We start from the raw sequence: 11,261 nt of genomic DNA, 5'->3' as shown, positions 1-11,261 counted from the left end.
GACACTGTGCTCTCTGCACCTGTCTGCCCACAGTGGATGGTTCACGGTGTGCCTCGGGAATCAGGACCAGTCCCTTCTCCCCGTGAGGACTAGAGAGGCTAATAACTTGCCAGGAACAGAGCTGGGTGTGAAGCAGAAACCCTGTTGAGGCCCTGATTCCACACACCAGAGTGGACCCCCAGCCTGCTGAACCACGCCAGGATTCCAGAAAAGTCCTTTGTGTCCTTCTCAGCCCCCACGGCCCCGAAGCCTGTGTGCCCGGGGCGCCCCAGCCACCTGCCACCGCACAGGCAGGCGGGTGAGGGGGCAGAGCCAGCGCGCAGCTGGAGCTGGCAGAGGGAGCCCTGCGCCCGGGGTGCTGAGAACTGTGTTTGCTCTCTTGGTTATAACTCTGCCTTAAGCTGAATTCATTCCAGGATTTTCACTTGTGTGAGCCAATAAATTCCTATTTTTGCCCAAGACAGTTTGTGTCAAGTTTTGTCACTTTCCATAGAAAGAATCATAACTAATTCAGAATTCACTCATTTTTCACAACTTACATAGAATGTGAAATCTAAAGATAAAGTTGGTATTTAAAAAAAAATCAAGACAGAAGCTGAAAACAACATCAAGCCGGCTTAGTTCCCGGGGTACCTTTCCACCTGAAGTCGAATGCGACCCTCCCCCTGAGGCCCCCTGGGGTCAGTGCTAGCCTTTGCCTGGGTGTCACCTGTGGGCCACACCCGGGGCAGCATGGCAGCCCGTCACTCCCGCATGGCTGTGCAGCCCGAGGGTGGGCGGGGGAGTTACTTTGATGCATTTTGAACCTCAGACTTGGATGCTAGTGGGAGTCTGAAGCCAGAAAAGAGGCGGCGTGGATGGCGAGCAGGTGGCAAAAATAAATGTGGACGTGCTTTTTATAGACCCCGGGCGCCGAGCTCCAAGACCAGCCTTTCCAGCCCGCAGCCAAAGGCAATGAGGGCCAGCAGCGGGGAGTCTCGTGCAGGGTCTGGAAGCCCACTGTCACGGCCCTCAGGTCCTCTCTGTGGCCGGTGAGCCCACGCCGTGTGCTGTCCCTGGCTGTCCCATCCTCAGCTGATTAATGTGTGGTGGAATTTGCAGCCCACTGTCACCAGGGATGGGCTGATGACACATTAAAATCACCCTCTCCTTTCAGAAACCACTAAATCACATTTGTTTTCATTCACTGAGTTAAATTAGAGATGGTTGCCCTCCAACAAGTCTCAATTTCACAGGGAAAAGTAATTTGAAGTTATTTATCTTAATATCAATTAGGCCTAGCTAATTAGACACAACTTGAGCGGCGCGGACACACTGAACTACAGTGGGCAGGTCCCTCGGTGATGGAAGGGACAGAAACGGGAGGACAAAGCAGCGAGGGTTTAGGGTCCAGGCAGACGCTGCCTCCCAGCCTGGTGCGCCAGCTGTGACGGTGTCACCTCCCCCCTCCTCAGCACCCAGGAGGAAGGGGTCCAGTCCCCACAGGCCGTGTGAGCTCCGATTACAATAACACAAATGCTAACACGGGGGAGTAGGAGCCACCTGTGCCCACCGAGTTCTGGGCACTTTGGACCCAGGGTCAGTTTTAATCCTTATAGTGAATCTTTCCCCCTGCTTGGGGAGGCAGCAGTGGTGGGGAGCAGGAAACCAGGAGATAGGGCAGGAGACGGAAAGACACAATTCGGATGTGTCCTCTGCCTGTAGCAGCTCCCCACGGTGGACACAGACATTGTGTACTTAAAAAAGGAGCTGATGGAATTTTAACAAGGCACAGAGGCACCAAAGATGCCTCAGCTAGGTCTAAATCCCACTACCAAGAAGGTTCTGGTTGATACATTGTGTCAACATGAGAAGTTTAGAAATTTCACTAAGAGACTCAGCAGGGATCCAGGATTCTTACTTTGTAAACATCCTCAGCCTGTGCAAGAGGAGGGCACAGAGATTTTGTGAGGGCTACACCCGCCTTGGTGGAGGGGGCACCCTGCTTACAATATTAGGGAAAAGAGGCTTGTTCTCTGCATTTTTGCTCTGGCTGCGGTCTTGATCTGTTGGCCCTGTGCCTCATCACCCTGCCTTGGAGCCAGCTGATTATGGACTGAAACCTCCACAAGCAGTGAGCTAAATAAACCTTTCCTTTCTTCATTTGAGTGTTGGGTATTTTGTTTCAGCAATGAGAGAAAAGTAACCAAGACACCAAGATTGCAGCTTGTGTTTGTAAAATGGTCATAGTGAAGGGGCACAGGCATAGCATCTGGCTCGGCCACACTGACCAAGGTTCCTGACTCAAGGGTTGGTAACCTTGACTGTGAAGGATGAGGAGACTCAGTCAACTAGGTGAAAGGCAAACATTGGGGCTAACGTGCTGTGGTTGGTCCGGATACACAAGTGAAATCACACTTCAGAAGACTGCAACAGGAGGCCACACCCATGACAGGGTCATGCCAGACGCTGAAGAGTAAGAACCTTGACAGGACAATGAAGGTCCCAAGTCACTTAGCTTGATTTAATCAAAAGGGATATTATGCTGGGTGTCAGATGATGGATGGACTAATGGATGGATGGATGGGCGGATGGATAGATGGATAGATGGATGGAAAATGGATGGATGTGTGGAGACATGGATGGATGGAGAGATGGATGATGGATGGAGAGACCTACGGAGAAGTGGATGGGTAGATGAAAAGATAAATGGATGAACTGATGGAAGATGGATGGATGGGTGAATGGGAAGATGGATGGAGAGGTGGAGAGTGGAGAGAGAGATAGAAGTATAGATAAAGATAGGTTGGATATACGGATCTGGGTACTTTAATCTTTGGCCCTGACCTGGTCTGTGGAGAGATGAGTTCCTCCATACTGAGTTCTTCTGTTCTGAGGGAGACATTACCAGGTCTCAGGAGCCTCACATGATCAGTCACTTCATCTCTTCTGAGCCGGGATTCTGGGTTCCAGTAAGCTCTCTGCTCAGGGTCTCAGCTGAAGCTGTCGCAGGGATCCCATCTCCTCTAGGGCTGAACTCAGTGGCAGGCAGCCGTCCTGTAGGCCTGAAGCCCTCAGCTCTGGGGCTGGCCCACGCTCTGCCTGGTGTCCCCACACTGTAGGGCAGTGTGCTTCCTTCTAGGACAGCAGGAGGGGACCCACTGCTTTGCATCTCCTTTGTGGGGTCACTTGATTAGGTCAGGCCCACCAAGGACAGCCTCTTCTGTGATTTGAAACACCAGTGCTCAGCTGTGAAAGGGAATCACAGCTGCCCTTCCTACAGAGTTCACTGGGGGGACTTTGGGTTGCCAAGGGTGAAACCTCTGCTTGGACGTATCACAGTAAGGAAAATCTAGAGGTGAGCGGCTTCAGGCATGGCTCGATGAGTGTCCAGCTGTCTTTGTCTGGGGTTCCATTAGGCTTCCCACTGCGGGTGAGCGCTTCTCCTTCTCCACACCGCAGGCCACGGGTGACGAGGCTACTGAGATGCACAAGACATCAGTAAGCTCACAAACTCATCCTGTCTCAAGGTTTGCACCACACTGCAGGAGCCTGGGCTGGCACCAGGGTGGCCAGGGCTCCACCCCATCCTAACACAGTCTCCAGGGGCAGAGCAGGGAGGAGAGGACTCCACAGCTGGACGTGAGCAGGAAAGGAGGTGCTCCTGCAGACGAGATGCATGCCACGAAAGTCTGACGCGCTTGGCAAAGTGGGGACAGCAGTGGTAGCGCTAGGTGAATGGACACAGAGCCCACCCTCATCAGTCACCAGCTCTGGCTCCTCTGTGCTGCCCGCACAGCTGCCCACAGTGCAGGGGACCCACTCCACCTCCCCGTCTGTAGGAGAAGGGTCAGAGCGTGGCCGAGCTGGCTGTGCCCCGGGAGCTGCCCAGCTGCTGTCAGCTGTCTGACGGGCCACATCCCTTTCCAGAGCTCACTATGTTGAATGAACCGGCTCTTTGTTGTGCAGAGCTGGGGGTCCCCGCTTTCTTGCTGGCCAACAGCTGGGGGACTCATGGCTCCTAGAGGCCCCTGGGAGCCCATGGCTGGGAATCTCCAAGCCAAGCTCAGATGCTGCCGGCTGGGAAGCCTCACCTGGGCTTAAAAACAACCAAAGGAAGTGGTTTCTTTGTAAGGATCATCTTCTGGTGGCCAGCACAGCCAGCACAGCCAGCACAGCCAGGGCGGCCTGTGGAAGGGAAGCAGCAGGAACTGTGAGCCAGGGCAGCTGCAGGAGGGTGGGGACCACTCCCAAGTGCTGTGTGACAGGTCTCTGTCCCTGCCGCACCTTCCTCACTGCAGACCTCACCCCAGGGTGTCCCAGCTCAGTCCTGGGATGAGGAGGCACAGTCCTGGCTCTGTGCATCTTGCCTCCAACTCTGGGAACTTCTGCAAAGCTCACTCGGAGCTCTGCAACAGGGAGCCCTCTGCTCCCCACCAACAGCCCAGTGGCCTGCGGGGGTCCCATTGATTTCCAAGGCAGAGCTGGAGCAGGGCTGGCTGGGGGACCTCGGTGCTCCTTGGCAGAGGGCAGGGGCCACCGTACTGTCGAATCAGCACCAGGTCAGCTGCCAACCCCCACATGCCTAAGTCCAGGACACAAGAAGCAGCAGAGTTTGAAAGGCAAAGGGGATTTAGCTCAGTGGCACAAGCACCTGCCTGGCATGTACAAGATCCTGAGTTTAGTCCCTGGTACCAAAAAAAAAAAAAAAAAAAAAAAAAAAAAAGAATGAAGGCAAAGAAGGAGCCACATGCACACCTCTGGCTGACCCCCATCTCCCTCTGTCTCTCCTGCTTGCTGGCCAACCGCTCCTGGCTTGTGGGAGGGGACGGAGTGGCTCAGCACCAAAGGCATCTTCCCCCACTTCACCTCTCCCTTCATTAAAGATGACTCTGCTCGTTTATCTTGCGGGGAATAAGAGCGGTCCTGAGTTCTCCATCCTGACACCTTCAGATTTTTCTCTGTTAAGAACTTAGAAAATATGCAAATGCCCTGCATGGGGCCAGGCACGCGCTTGCCTTAATGGGCTGCTTCTGATGAAGACCGATCGGACTCTGAAGGAGCTGGTTTTCTCCTGCGCTGGGCCGTTATCATCCCTTTGCCTTAAGTGAGTTTTGTGTATTTCAAAGCTCTGCAGCAGGGGACCACAGCAGAGCCGGCTGATTACAACAAATTACCTGGAGACGGCGCTCATGCAGCAGGAGCCCCAGGTGAGCGCCTGGGGAGCCCGAGCCTTGGCTGCCCCAGCTGCTGGGCACAGCCGGTCAGGTCGAGGTGGCCTTGTCCACGAGCTGCCTCAGAGCAAACTCGCGTTGTCACAGCTTCCATGGGGCCCAAGAGAAGACTGGGTGACCCACAGCATGCTGCTCATGGCCACATCCCCAAGGCGCTCAGCACCGAGGTACCCACAGTTCCCGATCTGTGAGATGGGTGCTCAGGGGCCCAGAGCATTTACACCCTGGTCCCTGCACATAGCTGGATGACATCAAGGACAGGACTGGAAAACCAACCCTAGAGACTGTGTGGTTATCCACCCATAGGGACCGAGCTCTGGAGCAAGGCCACCTGGACTTTGGGCCAGGTCAGGTTGGGGACCCTCCAGCTCTCACCCAGCTAGGTAGAGCTGGGGACACTGAGTATCCCTTGTGTCCAGCAGAGCATGGACTCAGGGGCAGCTTCCCTAGGAAATCACTCAGCCTTCCAGCCTTGGGTCTGTCCCTCATCCAGAACAAGGAGGGATGCGCCAGCCTCCGGGTTCTGAAAAGGAGAGAATAAATAAAGCCGGCCCTAGGCAGAGTCGGCAGGGGACAGCTGCACCCTCCTCCGGGGACCGTTTTGAGGAGGAGACCGCTGCCTCTCACAGGGCCTTGTGCAAGGTTTGCCCTCCTGCTGTGACTAAGGTGAGGTCCCTACTAGCTCACAAACCTGGGGCTCTTCGCTTGCCTTCTGCATGGCCCGCTCCTCCACCCCTGTCCCATCTCCCCCTGGAGAAAGGCCCTTTGGGGGCAGGATTGTCATTACTGTAGTTACCAGAAGTGTGGCTTGTTAGCTTGTTTCGGGGTTGTGCAGGGAAGGCTGGGGTCACACATGGAACCTCAGGAAGGAGCTGTTCATGTCCCAGAGGACACCCCGCCTGGGTGCCGGCCTGGCAAGGATGTTCCGAGGGACAGGGAGAGGGAGGCTGCCGGCACCTGTGCTTGGAGAGGCCGCTGCTCCAACTCACCACCCCAGGGGAGACTGCGCCGGGGTCAGGACAAGTCTCTCGTGTCCAGCTTTGGGTGCAGCCTCCTGCAGTCTCAGGCCACCCTGTCATTGTCCCCAAGTCTTCAGTGAAGAAGCTGAGACTCAGCAATTCCTTCCAGCCCGAGGACAGGAGGTGGCAGCCGGAAGGGAGTGCAGGCCGGCCAGGCTGTCACCCCCACAGTCTCCCCAGGGCTGAGCCCAGCGCCACACATCAGCTGGCTGGATCAGAGAGCTCTCTTGGACAGAGCTCTGGCCCCTTGTAAGCTGAGAGCAAACCTGCTTTCAGAAGTCACTCCACAGAAACTTTTCAAATAAATAAATAACAATGAAAAACTTAGCAGAGGAAAGGGAAGATCCCAGAATCCCACGCGGAAAGAAGGGAGGACTCACTGGACAGACCAGGCCAGAGGGTCTTCGTAGCTTGTCTCCTCCCAACAGGGCTAAGGAAAGAAAAGATGATTAGACACAGTTGGTGCTGTATACTTACTCATAATATTTTTGATAGCATCTCCTGGAATTTCTACTGGAAGAATTATTTAAATTGTCTGGGTTGGAATATTCTCACGGGGTTATTGTCTCTAACGGAGTCCCTGGGAATGACAGGGACCCAGCACTTGATGGCAGCAGGTGCTCCAGACCTGCAGTCCTTGTCTTAATTCACTTGTCTACCAACAAGCCAAGGCAAGGAGTGGCGCTCCCCTAGACGGGGGCCACATGGGCAGCGTGCAAATGCCAGCAGCCACCACAGCCACAGTATCTCGACAGTCACCACCCAAAGACAGGGACCCTCATGAGAGCTACAGCGTCAGCAGTCACTGCCTCAACCACAACCACAGTAACGGTGTCAGCTACAACCACAGAGCAACCCACAACCCACCAGTGTTCACAGCTGCGGTCCTGCCCACATCAGCAATGACATCATCAGTGCCATCTATGACGTCATCAACAATCAACACCAAGCACCAGACACCAGACACCAGAAATCACCATAACCACAACCACAACCACAAGTCAACTACAATAGCAGGCACCATTTTCACAATATTAACTCCCATCATGACCACAAGCATGGGGACATCAACAGCAGCAACCGTGCCATCATTCACCAAGATCCCACCGCACATCAACCCCAACTATGACCTCAGCAACCCCTGCCCCAGGCTCAACCACTGTAACATCGTTGGCAGCGAGCACAAGAGAAACCACCCTCATAATGGTCACCATGACATCAACTGCAAACACCTGCCATTATCGGCAGCAAGCAAGATGACACAGTCAACCAACACAAGAGCCCCCACAACTCTGTGTGCCACAACTGCAATGCCAACAGTCACCACGGTGACCACAGCCGGAGCACCCATGGAGGGTGCTCAGCAGGGCTGTGAACAATGACAGATTCACTTTCCTGTCCCCCTGCATACTGCCCCGAGCTGCTCTGGCTGGACACAAACCTGCAGTGAGCTCACCTCTGCCACCCCTGCCTGGGCTGCCTTGGCTCAGAAGGGATCAGAATTCTGATCAGACTTCGGGGTTGGAGCTCTTGTCCTAAGCCCCAGCTGAAATGGTCACGTGTTCCCAGCCTCCCCAGGAAGCAGCCTGGGGAAATACACACTTCAACGACAAAACTACACCCAGTCACCCAGGGCTTAATCTGTGTGGGAATAACTTAATTACGGAGAGCTGCAGCTCAGGACGGAGTCGTCACTGCAAAATGCATCCATTTCTGATTAGTTTCTTGAATTCTTTCAGAATTATGGATCACTGCAAAATTCAAATATGAGGGGGCAAATTATCCTGATGGAAACCAGAAACCCATGACATAAGCCAACAGAAAATGCTTGCACTCACTGGCTTTATAAGACTTTGGAAACATTGCAACTTTTTCTCATTCTAAACAAATATTCACCCCAGAATCTAATCTCTCTCTCTCTCTCTCTCTCTCTCTCTCTCTCTCTCTCTCTCACACACACACACACACACACACACACACACACACTTGGCTGGGCACCGAGTCCATGCCCCCCTGTCTGAACTCATCTGACCACAACATAACCGCCATCACCCCTACCTTACAGAGGAGGCCGGGAGTTGCTCATCCAAGACCACATGGCGTGAGTTGGAGAACTTGGTCAGTAACCCAGGCTGTCAGAAGCACTCCACGTCCTGCCTCCTGGAGGAAACAGCGGGCAGGAGGTGCCTCTGTCTGGTTTCCAGCGCCCCTTGAGTTTGTGCCTAGCAGCTGCAATCCCCAGTACCCCTGGCACCTGCGGGAGGCCTGATGTCTGCCCCTCTGCTGGAGTTAGGGTTGCATCTTTGAACCCGAGAGGATCCACCTGTCACCCTGTGACTTCCTTCACTGCACGTAGGGAAGCTGAAGTCCCCTGGTCCCTTGGCCCCTGTTAGTCCAGGTTGCTTTGGCAGGGTGCTGACCCTGCCAGCCCCTCTGGGGCACCCCCTTCAGGACACCTGGGGAGTCTGGGGCGTGAGCCGGGAAAGCCTTACTTCTGGTGTAGGCATTACACCCGGAGCGGAAGCTGGCTCCCCTGAGTTACCCCAGATTCTCCTTGCATTCCCGTGTTCCACACCATGGAACCTCGGCCAACTCTCACCTGCACTGAGGCTCAAATAAGGGTCTCCCACTGCGTTTCCCATCTTGTGTTTGCACCTCCTTCCCCCCCACCTCCGTCCACCGCAGGACACCAGATCTGCAGAACTGTCAGGGGAGGCCACACCCTCTATGCCTTGGCCCTGGCTCTCCCACCTGGCCAGGGAGCATTTCTGGGCCCTGGTGAAAGAAAGGCACAGCTTCCCAGCTGATATCCCGTAGTCTGTGGCTCCAAAGTCAGTTGTCTTGAGTGAGCACAGTCGGGTTTCTGAGCCCTCGCCCGCCCAGGCGTGGTCACAGCCAAGTGTCCACTTCCCTTGGAGTAGCAGCCAGCAGCCCGTCCAGTGCCCCTCGCTGTCCTCTGCCGAGGCTGGGTTTTCCTGGGGTCCCTGGCGTCCTGAAACTGCACACGGACTGCTCCGAGAGACCTGGCTGCCGGCTGCCGGTGACTCAGTGAGCGTACAGGGCTCCGTGTGAGCGAGGCTGTCCCCATTTCTGCGACCTACTTCCGCACCCGCGAGTTGAGTCTGCCACGCAGGGATGAGGGGCGCAGGTGCACTGTGGCATGGCGTCCTCTCTCCTGTCCTACTTCAGAAGTCAGCCAGCCCCGGCAGGCGCTGTGCACGCCCAGCTCAGGGCATCCTGGCCTCGGACCAGCTCCAGCTGTCTTCACACCCGCCGGCTGGAAGGACCCCACCATCCACCGAGGGGGAGGCCCCCTGTGAGCGGTGCGCACCAGCCTCACTCACACAATGTCTGGTCAGGTGCCGGAGCCCCCTCCTTGGACAGCCTGGCCCTGGAGGAAAAGAAGGGACAGCAGCCTTATAGGAGGTCAGGCCAACCTGTCCCCTCACTCACAGGCAGCAGACTCCCAGCAGAGCTGTGACGAGGATTAGCCGAAGTCATGCACAGGCGTGTAACGCTCTGGGCAAGGTGTGCCCACATCCCGAACACTCAGCAGAGATGGCGGCTTTTCCTGGGAACCCTGGCTTGGAGCACAGCCTGAAGAAGCCCGTGGAGGGAAGCCCCAGACTGGAACTGAGATGAGGCAGGTGTATCACTCACCCTGAAAGCCTCTGGACACGATCCAGGCCCGGAGCCTGGGGATATGGGGAGGAGGAGCATGGCTTCCTCTGATTTTTGCCGTCCTGGGAAGGCGTGGCTGAGTTTTATTTTCCTGGGAGTCTCACGCCAGCTGTGTATGTACAAGTGTATGTACTGGTGTGATCAGGAGAACATAAAATCTCCCCAAAAATGATGGGAGCCTGGCAAACCACCCACACTGCTAGCCCTTAGATCTAGGTGTAGTCCTTGCTCTGGCCGGAAGAGGGTGAGAACTCAGACTCTGCAGGGAGCCCCAATAGCCATGCTGCATCAGGGACAACTGGTCATATCACAAGAGGCTCCACACAGTTACAGCACGGTGCCCCACACACAGGGACAGACACAGACATCCAGGGGCTGCGGACGGGCCCCCAGACACAGCGTCACCGACAGAGGTCACTGCCAAACTCCCCACACTCCCGGCCTTGGCAACAGCTGCACAGGGACACTCACCACTGAATGCCTGGCACACACTGCTCCTGGGGTGCCCATCTCAGCAGGCTCCTCGTGCCCCCAGTGTACCCATCCCAGCCACCACCTCTGACCAGCCAGGAGCAGGTGCCTGTCCTGTCTGCCCAGCAGCTGTCAGGCAGATCCTCTGCTCCTGACCAGAAGGCACACTAGGGCTCGGTCCCCTGTAGGGCAACAGTGCCAGAACAGGGAAACAGGAAACCCAGGCAGAGGCCGAGGACCCTGGCTCCGGGAGCCGGGAGCTGCTTACCCAGGCGCTGAGCTTCCAGCTGAGGCAGGAAAGGTGCAAGCACAGATGTGGGTGCATGAGAGTCTGGGGCATTGCAGCCGGCTCTGCTCGCTGCAGGGGGCCGAGTGGCGGTTGGGGCAGCAGCCCGGTGAAGCTGCAGAGGTGACAGGGTCCGAGTGAGGGACAGAGGAGTGCAGGGCCAAGGGCACTGTGTGGGCTGGAGAACCAGTCCCGAGAGCAAAAGTCAGAGCAAGGTGGCTGTGCAGCCTGGGCCTGACCGGGGCAGGATGGGGCACCTCTGCAAACCCTGACTTCAGTTACTTTCATCTTGGTGACCTCTGTCTTGAAGGTAAGACACGTGCTGGTGACTCTGGGGCTGATCACTCTCAGAAAACAGATGCGGGGTAAGCACTCAGCAGGCCCGGGGCAGAGCTGAGCAGGCTCAACCCAGACTTTAGCCAAGAAAGGAGAACATAAAATGGATTTCCCTGGCTTCTTTCTCCTCTCTTATTTCCTCTATCTGACCTCAGTTCCAGTCACTGCCTGTGTGGATTCCTGCAGGCAAACCCCTCTGTGGGGCAAGGCCTGCTCCAGCTTGAGCCCCCCATGAATCAGAGTGGGGCCCCTTCC

General features: G+C 55.8%; 1 long non-coding RNA gene across 1 annotated transcript; it reads right to left on the bottom strand.

Annotated features, from left to right (window-relative positions):
- Positions 1-2,476: 2,476 nt before the first annotated feature.
- Positions 2,477-9,542, bottom strand: LOC134472876 (uncharacterized). The gene is made up of 3 exons (XR_010042853.1): positions 8,984-9,542; positions 8,291-8,392; positions 2,477-6,662 (listed from the first exon to the last, which is right to left on the bottom strand). It is a non-coding gene; the product is annotated as an uncharacterized LOC134472876 (long non-coding RNA).
- Between the last annotated feature and the right edge of the window lie 1,719 nt (positions 9,543-11,261).

This window comes from Cavia porcellus, unplaced genomic scaffold, assembly GCF_034190915.1.
Source record: "Cavia porcellus strain 051 isolate PalLab524CR breed Dunkin Hartley unplaced genomic scaffold, mCavPor4.1 scaffold_25, whole genome shotgun sequence".
Classification (NCBI taxonomy): Eukaryota; Metazoa; Chordata; class Mammalia; order Rodentia; family Caviidae; genus Cavia; species Cavia porcellus.
This window is presented reverse-complemented; position numbering and strand designations above follow the sequence as displayed.